Raw genomic sequence first — 16,913 nt, forward strand, 5'->3', positions numbered from 1 at the left:
AATAGAACAAAGGCTATGCAATGGCACTGTATCGTACTGAGTCCTTTGACACAATTTCAATGTAAGAATCACTTGCCTTAAAACAACTAAAGCACGCCATGGAGTTGAATCCAGAAGATGCTCATATTTTGGTCCTGAAGCAGCGTGATGAAGGAATTAAACTCATTGAGAAAGCTCTGACTCTTGACCTAGATGAGCCGTATGTAACTCGCTATGCAGCAAAGGGTTTGCGAAATACTGGATGTGAAGATGAATCTATTAAACTCCTAAAGAGGGCTTTGGAAAATCTGCCCAATTCTGCTTTTCTGCACCATCAGATTGGCCTCTGTTACAGGAACAAAATATTCAAATTGCAACCTTGGCAAAGAAGATCTTGTATCGAGATGGGCATTCAGCATCTGGAAAAAGCACTTGAGTTGAAGCATTTCTTTTTTGATGCACAACTTGAATTAGCCAAGATGTATGCATGGTCAAAAGACTTTCAAAAAGCTGAAGAATTGTTCCAGAAAGCTTGTGAAATGCAGAATACCTGTGAAGAAGACATTGCAATGAAACATCGAAATTATGGAGATTTCCTCTTTAAATACAAACAATCTGAGGTTCTTGCAATTAAGCAGTACAAAGCAGGCTTGTCATGTACAAAAGAGACACAAGACAAAGAAAGATGCCTACAGCGACTGGAAAGGATTGCAGAGAGACGCATTCACTGGTATCCAAAAGATGGGGAAGCATATGGTCTTCTGGGCTTGGTTCATCAACACAGAAAGCAAGAAATGTTAGCAATTGAGAGCTTTGAGAAATCTTTGCTCTATGACCCGGGGAACGAAGACTACCTAAGCGCTCTTTGTGAATTGCGGCTCAAGCTGGAATAAAAGTCATTTGATACTGAAGGCAACTTCCTTCTGTGTGTGAAGTGAGCACAGTCTATGATTTTATTTTCATCATACAATCATTTGAAAACTGTTATAATAAGTTTGTTATAATATTAAGAATTGTGTCACTGTATCTGTTTTAAATCTTTTTAAATGTATTTTTCATTCTTTTTCTGTGTAACATGCCATGAAGAGCTGAGCCAGATTTAGCACAGAGTGTCAGCATTCAGAACTGCTGGGCCAAGCAAAGCATAAAGACAGACAGGGACAGCTGTTGTCAGCCCTAAAAGGACTAAGTGTTATTTGACCTGCCTGTTTGATGCTTAGCACAAGTTTGTCTACCTTCTTTGGTAATTGTACTGGGGATTTGGTCGTGTGGACACAATATAAAAGAGGCTGGCACCTTGCCAGCCTTTGAGGACCTGAGTGAGTGGAAGCGATTGACTCAAAAGCCACCTTCGTTGTGACAGAAAAAAGCAGTTTCTACACGACCGAATCCCCGAAAGCAAAAGAAACTAAAAAGACCACTACGGTGAAAGATGAAACTGGCTGGTCTTCCCTGTCTGTACAGCAACGTAAGCCGCATTAAACAAGCTAAGTATATTCTGTCTTTTCTTTTGACTTTGTCGCTGTCTATCGCACAAAAGAGGGATATCGCCGTTATTATTTATAATTATTTATAGAAAAGGTTTATTAAAACGCCGCAATATAAAAGAACATATTTCCAAGGAGCTAACACTCCCATCAGAAACATAACAACTGTTCAAACAAAGGAAGCTGTAGATCCAATCTAGAAAACCCATCATCCATTTGATTTACAGTAGATGCTTAGCTTTAAACACCTTTGATGCAACAAATGAGATGTTCTTCATTGTTACTAACTTTCTCAAAACTAACTGTATATTTTTGTGATAATATAACCCCGTAAAAGTAAAAGGTCGAATCAAGTGAAAGGATATCCATTATACAGTATTAGAACATGACTTTCTCTTCTTGTAGTTTCCTGTAGCTTCTTCATGAGTCCACCAGACTCAGAGTGCCTTATTTTTCAGTCAGACAACCCCTGACTCTTGGATAAAGTAAGATGAACTGAAGGGTTGACACCTGCTTCATGGCTACCACTATGAACTTCAGCAGGTTTGTTCAGACGATGGGTAGATGGATGGATGAAAGGATTGACGATTACACCATCTCTCAGCCTTCGCTCACACATCAGAATAAAATAGTTACACATACAGTATCAATTAATACATAGTGTAAAACTTGCACTCTTTCACTATTTAACATGACCTTTTCTATGCGTTTTGTATGATGTGTGCACATTTCTTATGTAGCATTAAAATTTGTACCCCACTTTACTTCACTACCTTATTGTTCTGTAAGAACTGCTAAATACTATTAATATATAAGAACATTCATGAATGGGCATTGCTTTGCCTCACAATTTAATAAATACTGAGAAATGAACATCTTACAGTTTAGACAAATGAAGGTGACTGGGAAGCAACCTATGCACATACAATGGATAAATAAAAATTCATCTTGCTCTGCATCAATTATTTTGATTATTTCAGTTGATTTCTATATATTTTGGAGCACTGAATTAAAAAACAAAAGCCATTTTTCTCCAACATGTAACATTTTTATATAAAACACATCTTTTAACTGTCTATTATAGTTTTATTTTATTTTTTCTGCACAATAATTAATTAAATATCAATGTTTAATTTTGCTAATTTGGTTGAATTTTAAATTTGTAATATTAAAATATATATTTAAAGCAAAAAAGTTTGTTTTTTTCCATAATATGATAATATGGTTCATATATAGGGATCTGAGAGTTCAGAGTATCTAACTGGATAAGCAGTCAGGTCAAACACAATTCGCAAGAACTGACATTGGGCTCAGAAGGAATGGCTAGCTAGATAAACGCTACTGCTTGGTGCCCAAAACTTCATCAGAGCAAGCTTGGTGAATGCTACCATCCCCTCAGATTAAGTTTGGTTTAATGAAGGAGTTTGTCAAAGCCTTATCAAAAGATGGGGCCTGTTTGATTTGTTTGTGTTGAAGGTTTCCAGACTTGTCTGAGACTAAATTGAAAGAAGGCACTTTGACGGACCTGATATTAGAAAAATGATTCCTGATGCAGAATTTGATGGTGCAATGAACAACCTGGAACAAGATGCTTGGGTATCACTCAAAAAAGTTATTTGTAAGTTTTTAGATAATAGTAAAAAAAAGCCAGATGATGAAGACATTGTGAAAAATGTATAGGCTTAAAGAATTAGGTTGCAATATGAGTCTAAGATCACCTTTTAGACTCACATTTGGAATTCTGTCCTGAACATTTTGGAGCAATGAGTGAAGAGCAGGGTGAAAGATTCCATCAGGAAATCAAGAACATGGAAAGAATGTATCAGATGTCTGTGTGAAGGCAAACTACTGCTGGATGATTCATAGGGACGCAGCAGAAAAATCGCACATGCTGTACGACCAAAGTGACAAAAACTAGAGGAGCTAGATGTCAGTCAATAAATATTTAATTGTTGTTTTATTCACATACAGTATATGTTAAAAAATATTAGATTGACTAAATATTTAATGTTAGATTGATTTACAAGAATATTGAATACATGAAATCCAAACCATATTATGTGATATCATCTACTGTTAAATTCTGCTCCGTACTTGTACAATTTTTATTTTTATACTGTATTGAGGATTTGTTCTGTTCTGTGTATTGTATTGTATTGACCCCCTTCTCTTTGACACCCACTGCACGCCCAACCTACCTGGAAAGGGGTCTCTTTTTGAACTGCATTTCCCAGGGTTTATTCCATTTTTTTCCCTACAAGGGTTTTTTTGAGAGTTTTTCCTTGTCTTCTTAGAGAGTCAAGGCTGGGGGGCTGTCAAGAGGCAGGGCCTGTTAAAGCCCATTGCGGCACTTTTTGTGTGAATTTGGGCTATGCAAAAAATAAACTGCATTTTATTGTATTGTATGAATAAATAATGTCATTTGTTAAGTTTAAATTACATTTCTTTTCAATTTTGAAACTTAAATGTGACATGATGGGAAATTTCTAATTAAATTTTAATATTGTGTTCATGAAGGAAAATAAAAATCCATCCATTATCCAACCCACTATATCCTAACTACAGGGTCACAGGGAGCCAATCCCAGCCAACACAGGGCGCAAGGCAGGAAACAAACCCCAGGCAGGGCGCCAGCCCACTGTAGGACGTGTACACACACACACAATTTAGGACTGCCAATGCACGTCTTTGGACTGTGGGAGGAAACCGGACTACCCTGAGGAAACCCACACTGGCACGGGGAGAACATGCAAGCTCCACGCAGGGAGGACCCGGGTCTCTTAACTGTGAGGCAGGAGCGCTACCCACTGCGCCACCTTGCCGCCAAAATAAAAATCTGTATCCACAATTTAAAAAAAATTTATCAACTTAATTTTGCTGACCTGCGATCTGTTATTTCTTAGTTTCTATGTCAAGCAAAAAAATTACACAACAGGGTTTACTAAATTATTATTAGAATATAGCAAACATTAATGTATGCTAGTGAAGGGCTGTATCAGTGTGGATATGCAAAGGTAAAAGTTAAAGGCTATTCTGACACTGAAAAGAAAAGAAGGTCAATTGTGCTTATTCATTACTATATGTTACATGGAGAGAGTTTAGTGTTTTTATTTTGTTTTTTGAGATTTCCATCGTTATCCTGACTTTTTTGTGCTTTTCCAGGCATTTTGGTTATTAAAGCCACTATTTTCAGATAAGCACGCTAGTGAATGTGACACAAAAGTATCTTTCAGCATTCTGTGTTGTTTGCCCTGTCATCTACTCAACTTGTTGTTACTTTTCTGACTGATACAATTAAGAGAGCAGAGAAAACGGAATTAATTCAGTAGGAAAATGACAAAAGAGAGTAAGGCATTTAAAGTGATGGCAAGCTTCTAACAACACTGTGCTTTACTGAAGGCTGAAATAATAAAAGAAAAAAAAGACCTGCTAATTAAATGAGATCCATATGAGCTGAAATGACTCATTGAATGATGTGAAACTGATTTGAACAAAAGCGCATGCGAAAACACCATTTCCATCGCTGATTAAGAAAGTATATAAAGTCAAAATCAAAAACCTGCATTCATGGTGGATCCTGGAACTTAACCTGAGGAAATTGCTTCAGTATTCAGTGATGTTTGCACTAGTTTCTGCGCTGCTTATCATGAATTGTCAGTATTTATGGTCATACAAATTAGAGAACAAATTCTATTAAAAAAATTAAAGTTAAAAAGAAAATTACAGAGTTAACCATTTAAAGATGCATTTTGTTATCTTTATATATAATACGCTACCGTGGCTGCCCGTTTGTCTGTCCAGGATTTTAAATCACCAGTACCTCACAAACCGTTTGACCAATTGACTTATATGTACACTACGTGACGTCTACTATCCACGTTCGGGTGATGATTGACCTCCAAGGTTATTCCTCTTTTTATTTTTATTTTATTGTAGAATCAACTCTCGATCCCAGCCACAGGGGATACACAAACCAGTGTGTTTCTTCGTACCGGTCCCAAGCCCGGATAAATGGGGAGAGTTACGTGAGGAAGGGCATCTGGTGTAAAATTTTGCCAAATCAATATGCAGCCAACAATTTTGGATGATCCGCTATGGCAACCCCTAATGGAAGCAGCCAAAAGAAGAAGAATAAAAAGTAGGATCAACTCTCAGCAGTGGCCAGCAGAGCGGCCGTACAGAGCATGCATGCGGGCGGCGTTCTCATTTCCACCTTCTTTGTCTTTTCCCCTACCTCTTCATATCTCAAATCATTCTTGAAGCAGATTGAAGACTTATGTGCCATCTTTAAGGGAAAAATTAAAGAAAACATACTAAGTAATTGCAACACAAACGCTGACTTAATCAGTTTTAACGCGATAAGATGCCCACGAAATAAGAGAGTAGGCGGGCTGCTAGAGTGGAGAAAAGAAGAGCTTTTCAGGAAGCAGCAAGCGCATGAACCTCTGAGCAAACCAATGGTAAACGTACAGAGAAAAAGAATGAAAACTAGGAATGCTCAAGTCAAGTATGTTCACGGCACGTTATCGTGCAGTGTGCCATTACTGGTTTTTCATAATCAAAATCTCACCTTACTGCATTTTTATGAATGCAAAATAAGAGAAGCAAAAAAAAAGATCTGCATATTTAAAAATAAAATTAATTACAGGTGAAAATACCTTGTGAAACTGGTTGGACCAAAATCCTTCGGCCACTGGCAGACCTGAGGACCGAATGTGAGCACGACTGGTTCAGTAGACTGATTTCCATAAAGCACAAATTGTGAAGATTCCCCCGTGTCTGGTACTCCTCCTGCTGCTTTGTCATCCAGCTTTTCACTTATCTCCATGGCACTGCCCACCAGATGCTGCAACTTGCTGAGTAATGATCTAACACACATACAATACAAAAAAGTGGGTTTAAAACTAAGTAAATACTGCTTGTTAGTTAATGTTAACCCCACTGCAAGTGCGTTTGAAAATTCCATCTCACCTCATCTGGGACTCTCTATTCCCTATTTACTGCTTCACTAAATCACATCACACTTCACAACATTTCCAGTGATTTTCTTTCACAAACTTCATTGACACAGTCTCAGAGAGTAGGAGGCCATCACAGCCTGTGTGGAGCAGTCCTGTAGTTTGACATCCCTATAGACTCAAGCCCAGTCCACACCAACGCAGATACATCTAAAAATGCATCTCTTTATATTTGTTTTGGCCTTTTTTCCAGGATGAATCTGAATTCTTGTCCACTGAAAATACTTCATTTCAAAAATGCTCTCCAAAGGGTGTAAATTCAAAAACATCAGATCTCGTGTAGCAGTGGGGATGTGGAAAATGGAGCTTATCAAAAACATCAATATACAGTATAACTGTTATGTGATCAAGCACTGACTTCCATTTGTTCTGATTATTATTGTCATTGCTGTTCTTTATATATATTTTTTTATATTTTCCTGGGGAATTTTGTGGACTTCTTTGTGACTATTCTAAGGTATCTGAGGTTGAGAAATTTGATTAATGCATTTGTTTTGTTCTATGTTGGTTCTCTTCTGAATTGTAATTTTTCAGCATCTTATTGTGGTGTCTTTTTGAATATTGATAGTTGGCACTGTTTCATGACTTTTGCATTGGCCGTTTCAAAAGCAATCTCCCAGAAGTCCCATGCTTGGAGTGCACTTGCATGACGTCATCGGTGTTTTGGATAAAACTAAAGGACCTAACATGCACTCCTCTGTATTTCCATTCTTGCTTTTCTGAATTACTTTCTGATTTGTAAATCTTATCTCATGTTTTTGTTTTCTGTTTTGTATTTTCTTTAATCTTCTATAATTTGTAACAAAGGTGCTATATAGGTGCCGAACTGACACAGACTGACACTGTGACGGCATCAGACAAAGCAGTTGATATTTATGAGGCAATAACCAAAAAAACATAAACATTACACAGATAATTTCTATGAAGATAAAAAACTAACTTACAATTTATAATTTCGTTTTGTTATCAATCCGAATGCATTCTTGCTCTGCGCAGAAAACATCCCCACCTATCACTTGTACACTACACTGGTTGTGGTTTTCGCAGCGTAATTATATTAAACTAATAATTAGAACACAGCTTATCAGTGCGTCTATACTACATTCTTGTCTAGAAGATGCTTATAAATAATTACAGGTAAAATTCCCTTACAACGAACTCCCAGGGACTTAAAAAATATTTTGTTGTAATGAAAGTGTCATTGTAATGAGATTCTGTATTTATACTATTGTGCTTTCTTTAACTTGCGTCCAGACGTTTGCAATCATTTCAACCTCCTTTCACGTTAATTTTAATCTCCTCCTGCCTACAAGTTATGCTGACAAGAATTTTTCTGTGCATTTCCTTGCCATAATACACTTTCAGGGTGCGAATGATGCCCAAATTCAATGGCTGCAGCAGTGCTGCGCAGTTGGGTGGGAGGAATTCCACGAGAACATTATCAAAATGTGGAAGCATGTTGTGGGCAGCACAGTTATCAATCAGGAGCCAAATCATCCTTTTCTTCTTCATATTGTGATGTTTCTTTTTTGAGACCCCCCCTAACTCCCGACCTAACAGGAACAACATGCTTAAGTGAGTCCTGAAGCGCGATTGCAGCGTCTGTGGAAGATTGTCCATTGCTGGGGCAGGGCAACAGCAGGCTCACAGCAGTGCAGTGAAGCGACACAGAAGTAAATCATAAAAGATCGGGGTCATGCTATAAGTCCCAATGTCTTACACCCCAAAACATGAGTCTCAGTACTTTATCAAAACCAGCTTTATTCAGCTTGAAACAGGAACGGCACACTTATTTATTGTAGCATGAACTGCCACTCTAATATACACAGACACAGCGGTCAAGTAGGGTCGTGGCCAGATCAGTGATGAAGTTCTCCTGTTTCCTGAATTTACAATGTACCTTGTATATCACCCATCGATTTCTTTTCTGTTTGCTTTGGCGGAGAGAGGCACCATAGCTGAGAAACGCAGCATAGCTTTGAGCCAGCTGTTGCCACAGCAATAGATAAACAGTCTTCCATAGACGCGGAATTTGGACTTCAGGACGCTTTTCGGCGTGTTGTCCAGTTGGGTTCCCAAGAGAGTTTACAAACCTCACATTTTCTTGAATGAGTACCACATTAATAGGAATGTTTTTGAACGCACATCACTGAACCACATAAAAACTGTTTTTTCAACATCTTCAAATGCAGCAGTTCACATACGTTTGCAACCCAAAATTGTTTCTTGTTTTTTTGCTCGGTCTTACAAGAAAGTTGACAGCCTCGATGGCAAAATTCCGAATTCACTGGCAACGTCTTTTTTCTTTTTGCTGCAATCAAGAGCTGCAAAAATGTAAAGTTTTTTTATATGAACTGTTATCGTTTTCTTGTGTCTCACGTTTCTATAGGAGGGTGAAAATGAGTGAAATTCCAATGGATGTTTTTCAAATGTTGATGAGCAATAAGCAAAAGGTATCACTGAAAACCACAATAAACAAAAAAGGCAAAAAAAAAAAACAGAGGAAAGTTCGAAGAAAGAAAAAAAGTTACAATGTTTCTGTTTGGGAATCGTTGTGCACAACTGAGCTGCAACCACAGAACTAACTGCTCTGTGGATGATTCATTCAGACATTTCAATGTCTTTTGTGCACTTCTTTGTAATGAAAGTATCTGCTGAATGTACATCGTAGTAATGAGATTTCTATAGACTGGCATCATATTGACAAACTGTCAGGATCCTAAAAACACTTCATTGTAATGAAAATTTCATTGTAAAGATATTCATTGTAACGGAATTTTACCTGTATATGTGAAAAATTATTGCTGTTTCTCTAAATATGAGTAAATCTATGCAAAATGTATCTTAATTTTTCTCTATATGTCATTTTAATTTTCTATTTAAATAGGGTAACATACTTAGATATGTTGGAGGGCGGCAAATTGAATCCCCGTCATGCCCCGAGCAGCACAAACTTGAGCTACGCCATTGGAAATCCGATGCGTGGAGTGACATCACTGGCCTACCCCAACTCTAGCCAGACCTACCTTTTACACCTGTGGAAAAATTTGGGAAAAATATCTACACCCTGAAATAAACAGATACCTCTCCTCTTTTTCTCAAATGGCAGAACATATGCAGCTCATAACCTTCCTAAAGTGGGAGACTGCAAAAGAATTCAACAGGTATAAAGAAGCACAGAACAATGTATGCATTGTTACAATTAAATGGATGCTTTGTTTAAGTTACTATCCATTTCCCTCTCTGATCCTCTTGACTTATTTGAAATGTACAAGTGTTCCACCATTATTGCAAAGTCAGTTCTAATACCCACAACACTCAAATTATACAAAACACAGCACACTATAAATACTATTAAAGGCATGGGAGAAGCATAAAAGGGGAAAAACAAAGATTAACTAAACTCCACAAACAATAACCCAATACTTGAACATTAAGAAAAAAAATAAAACAAACAAACAATTCTTGGGCCTTCGTGCTCTCACCACAAGGCCCTCACTTAAACCAAAATTAATAACCAAGTACCAAAAACCCCTGGCAGCGCCCAATGCCCCTGTGCTCAAATGCTTAATTCCCAGTTCTCACAAGTCCCGATTCTCCAATGCTGAACACCTTCCCTATAATCCACAACGGTGTCCAGTTGCAGCAATCCAGTAATGGTATCCTTCCAACCAGCCAATCACTGTTGCTGCTCCACACCACTGTCACCGTCTCTCCTCCGTCACATCACAGACCCTACGGCAAAAAGCCAAAAGAAAAACCCTCGGACCCTCTTTTCCCCCTCCTCAGCCATAAGGCCAGTGCACACACTCTCAACTAGCTATTAGCCACTTCCCTTTAGGTTGACTGCGGGGGTCCGAGTTGCACTCTCTCTCCGTTCTGGTCCACCCGCCATCCATTCCGTCAGCCTGGTTCCACTCCCAATCTCTCTCGGCATCACCCGATCAGCCTCCATGTTCTCACTCACTCGCCTCAATCGGGTACCTGGACACAAAGAGAAAAAGGGACAAATATGCCGTGGCCACTGCACCTGCCGCCGACATCGCTTTTCCCTCCGGACTTGGACCACCGCGCCGTAGTCCACTCTCTTCAGGTCCTGATGACGTCGCCCTTGCAGCCAGCAGCAAACCACTTTACAAAAAGTCCAATTCTGGACACCTTTCTCTCAAGCAAGCACCCCAAACAAACAGCAGCGGCCTTCTTAAATCCTGTCTCAACCCCGCCCCAACTACTTGTCAGTGATTGTCCAGCGAATCAATCGCATTAGGGGCGGGTTCACACAAGACCTGCATTGCTGTCCAAGGCGCTGCCAGGGTCAAATAAATTAAAGCAACATATACATAATAAAGAAAAAGAAAAAAAAAAAATGATGCTCCTCGCACCGGGACACAACATAAGTATCTGTGTGTGTGTGTATTCCGGACATAAGCCCTGATTCTTTTTACCACATTCGCTATAACATTTTAATTTCAGTTATCAGTGTGTACTGTTATAAACTATAATTTTTGTTATTTTATACAATAGTTAAGAGATCTTTTTTTTTATAGACTGACTCTCCAGAAGCACTGCACTTTAAATTAAATAATGCTATAAATTAAAAATATAAATGTGAAAGAAAATCGAAACCTCTATGCAGGAATTCCGCATGCCAGACACAGTTGACCCGTTTAATACTGAAGAAGAGCGCGCTCTGTCCTCTCGGGTTTGGCCGGTTTATCTGCTCATTTTTCGTCCACTACCTGGGTTCACATCCTACTATAGGACTTTCCAGTCAGCGTCAGTACATCTACTATCAAAACTTATATGAGACATTCATGTACAGTAATAAGAATAAAAAATCTGTCCACCTCTTTTGTATTACACGCCTCGAGGACAGTCGCACCATCAGGCGCAAGCTTAGACGAGATGGTCATTCGTGGCCAGGTACATAATTAAGAGTCACCAACTCGCCAGTAAACCTGACACCTCAGTCTTTGACATTTGGGAAGTAAGGAGAGTAACAGGAGGAAAATCAACGTGGATGTGATGAGTGCAATCATAGTGAGCGGCTAGTTGAGTTTAGACCGGCGGTCCTGGCCTGGAAGAAGCAAGCAAGAGCGATTAATAACTGTGTGTGCTTCTCTTCAGATAAGCTAATCTGTAATACTTTTCTTCTAGAAAAGGGCAGAATCCCTCTAGAGCATTTTTCATTTACGGGTATGTGGACATTAGTGGTATGGTAGTTATATATAAAATTTTAATGATTGATAACAAACACTGCAGTCCCACCGGCAAAGCACAGAGTCAAGCTTGAGGAATTTAACATATGGAGATTGTAACAGATGTACAGGGACACTGCCCGGCCGGGACGCCTGGATAGTCCCCAACTTGGGCAATACTTCTCCTCGGCCACTAGAGGGCAGCCGCCTTGGTCTATTTGGGGGACACAAGGACGGAGCTGGGACGCTTGTGAGAGGACGTGGCCACTGCCAGGGGGCGCCCGGACAGTGAGGGAATCCTGGATGGAAGCACTTCCGCCACACCAGGAAGTGACCACCGTCAGAGCGAAAACTTCAATGGGTTTCCCCGGTTGTCAGGGAGCCCCTATGGGCTGAAGCCAGCAATACCTCAGCCTTTCTCTCCTCATCTCTGTTTGACTCTGAACTCATTTCTCGGTTATAAAACTGAATGATAAAACGGATGGATGTTTGCTGACTTGTCACTTGTTTATACAGATTAGAGAGAGAGTTTGGGAGCATCAGCTGATAGCGCCTTGCAGTACCCACACAGACGCCGAACCTTGGATTGGGACCCGAGTGCGATGGGTGACACCTGAGCACCACACTGGGACAGTATGAGGTTTTAACAGTGGCTGGAGTGCCAATCCTGCCACCAACCCGCAAGTTTAGGCTACTTCATAAATAATAATAATTCACTTTGGCCACATTCAACAGTCGGCTATTGACAAAACTTACTGAGTTTTGAAAAACAAAAACAAAGAAAAACAAAGCAAGTATAACACATCAGTCGAATTAGAATATTACACATTTTTCAGTAATTTAATTTAATAATTGAGACAAAATAATATCAATAATACTTTAAACAGAACAAAATTTAACATAATGACAATGAATAAATAATTAAATAAATGCCCAATATAAAATCTTTTTTTAAAGTTTTACTTTTCTTGCTTTTAGTAAAGCAAATTCATCAATAATTTTATCAAAATTAATTTGTTTTGTCAATTCCTGTTCCATTGATAAAATTGCCATATTTGACAATTTTTCCCGTGGAAGTGACGATCTTAAATATGTTTTTAGTTTACTAAAGCTTCTTTACAGTAACAGGTAGTGTTAGGAATATTCTCAATGCAAATTTTAAATTTGGATAGGACTGAACTAAACTATATTCATGAATCATTTTTAAAAGATCTAAACTTGTAGCTGTTTTAAGGTCTGGAATTAACGTCATTGCCTGATTTTTAAAAATTGATCATTTCTGCTAAGAATTCTACAGAATTTATATCGTTTGAATATTTAAGGGGTAAATCACAAGCTGCTTTTTTTAAAAAAATTTTACTTTATTGATTTTATTGTAATCATCAAAATTTTCTGTATCCATCGACTTTAATTTTTCACCTCTTAAAAATGTGAAATCAGACAAAATCCCATATAGTTTTTCATGTCTCCATCTATGTCAGGATTTTAAAATATCTATTATTGAGCAAGAGCGTCTGATAGAAATTGACAGTTTGCTTAAGGTATTTGACGAACATTGCAACATATATTTGGCTTTTTTCTTTTTTTTTATTTCGGTTCGCAGCTGAGTGTGAAGCGGCTGGGATGGGAATCAGCACCTCCAAATCCAAGACCATGGTCCTCAGCCGAAAAAGGGTGGAATGCCCTCTCAGGGTTGGGAGTAAGATGCTGCCCCAAGTGGAGGAGTTCAAGTATCTCGGGATCTTGTTCACGAGTGAGAGAAGATTGGAGCGTGAGATCTATGTTCCTACCCTCACCTATGGTCATGAGCTGTGGGTGGTGACCGAAAGAACGAGATCGCGAATACAAGCGGCTGAAATGGGCTTCCTCCGTAGGGTGTCTGGGCTTTCCCTTAAGGATAGGGTGAGAAGCTCAGTCATCCGGGAGGGACTCAGAGTAGAGACGCTCCTCCTCCGCATCGAGAGGAGTCAGATGAGGTGTTCCGGGCACGTCTAACCGGGAGGTGGCCTCGGGGAAGACCTAGGACACGCTGGAAGGACTTTTGTCTCTCTGCTGGCCTGGGAACGCCTTGGGATTCTCCTGGAAGAGCTAGAAGTGGCCAGGGAGAGGGAAGTCTGGGCATCTCTGCTCAAGCTGCTGCCCCAGCGACCCGATCTCGGATAAACGGAACAGGATGGATGGATGGATGGATTTATTAATTTTCATTTATCATCAATTTGCCGCCCTTTCCCATTGTTCACCCGAGGCAAGTGCCTCATTTGCCTCACCCTTGGCCCAGACCTGGATCATGGTAATGCTTTTATTTAAATGTAGCATTAAAAATCTGCTGGATCTGAGGAAACCAGTCATTTATTTGAAACGGAGCAGAAGTTTGGAATATTTCTTGAAAGAAATTGCAGGCTACTTTAAGTTGTTTTTTTTTTGGTTTATGGGGAACATTCACATTATTTTGATTACCTATAAGATCTGTGTACATTATTTGCTTAGAAATGTGCTTCACCTTTCGTGAAAAACTCTAATAACAATAATAATAATAATAATAATAATAATCCTCCAAAGGAAGTGGCATAGGAGATATAAACACAACAGAATAACATAACATAATCAAAATGACAACTTGATTTTAATACAAGGCCTTTAATTCAATAGTAAAGATTGATTTAGTTCAACATCAAAATATAAAAGTCTCTGAAATAGTCTTGCATTAAAACTTTTGCAAAAACTTGGATGAATGGTTAGATGGATGACATCTTGTCATAAATATTGGGTTTAGGCAAAACATGATAGGCTACATCATTAATAATAATAATTCAGTCTGGCCACATTTACGATCCTGCCATTGACAACACTTACCGCTTCAGTTTAGAGATTCGTCTTTGGCATTTAAAGACTCAGCAACAGAGTGCCGTGGTGATGCTTTTATTTAAATATAGTGTATTAAACTCTTAGAGAAGCCTGGTCTTTGATACAGAGGTGGTAAGTTATTTATTGAAAGGAACTGTAGACAACTTTGGAGATTTTTTTTTTCATTTCCAAACAATCAATGTAAATTCTTTACTTAAAACATGCATATGTTTAAAGATGTTAGCGTCAGTAGGCTTTGTGCCCTAGGAACCAAGTTACCCAAACTATTCTATAACATTTCAGTATTAATTTACCACTTTGATGCTTATCTTTGTGATCATAAAATAGGTCATTACGATAGCAATTGACAAGAAGAATTTATAATTAATTGCAGAATTGCGGTGTTTGACGGTTCCTCTAGAGTGCCTCTTTCTCTTTTTGGCTCAAAACCTAATCAGCACATCATCATCTCATAACAGGCTTAAGTTCTGGGTTTGGTATTCTTGGGTCCAGCAGTTTTAGCTCTAGACCTTCCTCAAGAAACTGTGGCACACAGACAACAACACACCCATTATCAAGATATCAATGTTTTCAGTATCAGGGGAACTTAAAATGTTGAGATCCGTCGAAAACCAGAAATCAAAACTTTTGATGAATCTAAAGCTTTCACTCCACCCCAATAGACAACAGGTTATGGTGAAGGAGATCACAAGGCAACAACCATACTACTACCACTACCGCTACTACTAGTAATAATAATAATAATAATAATAAGAAGAAGTAGAAGAAGAAGAATGTAGCCCAGTTAAATGTTAGCACTGCCACAATTAAGTGACCTCTGTCTTTTTGAAAGACTTCTTCTCTGCATAGTTGAGGAGACATTCAGCTAGCAAGTGTGTTTTTTGTCATTCAAAAGAACAAAATCTTTGATTTGTCATTGGGGCAACTGCATCCAGTCGCCTGCTGTAATCGATGGACTTTGGGGAAATACAGCTGATTTCTGGAAACAGAGAGACAGGAAACGGTAGAGAAAAAAGAGAGTGCAAGAAGATATAAAAGGAGAACATATTAGTAGAGCTTCTACACTCGTGAAAATAAATAAAAAGAGAGGAAAAGAAGTGAAAAAAGAGAGAAATTACATTTTTTTAATACAAACTGGTTGGCAGTACTGTACAGAGTAGGTTATATGCACACTCTCTTCCGGATTCTGCATCAGCCAGATGCTTCACTTCAAGACGTGTCCTGACTTTCGTAAACAACACAAGTCACATTATTCAAACATTGTGCCAAACATCAGAAGCTAAAAAGGAGAAGCGCTTGAAACTACATGTTTCGAGAAACATCCACAATTACAACGGTAAGATGTATTAACATGTTTGTGTACTAACCAAGGCTAATGTAGTGGTCCGCTAACATTATATGTCTGTGTCAATCACTGTTACAATTTTCCTAACATCTTTGTCAATCTCTGTTTCAAAGAAGAATTCAGAGAAAGGAGAGGTCACCATTTGGACTCAATGGTATAGACCAATTAGGAAAATCCAAAAGCTTTACAGTTTAGTGTGTTTAAACAGTTTACTATGTATTATGAACTTACATTGGACAAATATGTGGTTATCTCAAACTTCTTTTAAAAAGCAGAATTTCAATAATTACTCATCAAGCTTTATTCAGGGATAGGTGAATATGTATGTAAGCTTAATACCAAATAACCCGAGTCTGGCTGACATCTAAACTAATAAAAAAGTGAATGTATCTCAGAAAAATGGTAAATACCAAACTGTTGGTTCATTGTAAGGGTCTCAATTTGTTTCCTCAGCTGGAGGATCTCCTCTCTGAGAGACATGTTTTCAACAAGCACTACAGTAGGTCGACAACTGCTGGATTCGCATAGTCGTGGTCGTTGAGGATTTTATCATTCTTCACTTCATCCGGTGTATTATTCTCCATCGGTTGCTTTCTCTTCTCCCAAACCCCTAGGCCTTGAAAGTGGAACAGAGAATTTGTTCCACTCAAACAACACAGGAACTGTTATCTTCTTCAACAGTTGATACCCTTTCTGAGACTCTGGCTCATGAAAATCCTCTTGTTTAAAATGCCGGCTACAAACTTGGTTATGGGGACTAAACATAAAGCTCTCTCTCCAGATAGTGACGATCCGTTTAGATCGGGTTTCCACATTGAAGGGAAATGCATGAAAACTAAGTAAACTGTTGTACTAACTAGAAGCTCGACATAAAGTTACACAACAATGCTCAGCTGTAGAGCTATCTGTACGACAAAACTTAAACTTCTTTTTCTCAGACATTCTCGCCACTCAACAAAAATCACCACTGCAGTATGGAGAAAAGGAAGTGACTGAGCTGGCTGAGATATCGCCAGAAGTA

At 38.7% G+C, this 16,913-nt stretch overlaps 1 pseudogene; it reads left to right on the forward strand.

The window, feature by feature from the left end:
* The window catches only part of LOC120543170, a 7,629-nt pseudogene extending 6,757 nt beyond the window's left edge, over window positions 1-872 (forward strand).
* The last annotated feature ends 16,041 nt before the right edge of the window (window positions 873-16,913 follow it).

This window comes from Polypterus senegalus, chromosome 1 (genome assembly GCF_016835505.1).
Source record: "Polypterus senegalus isolate Bchr_013 chromosome 1, ASM1683550v1, whole genome shotgun sequence".
NCBI classification, from domain to species: Eukaryota; Metazoa; Chordata; class Cladistia; order Polypteriformes; family Polypteridae; genus Polypterus; species Polypterus senegalus.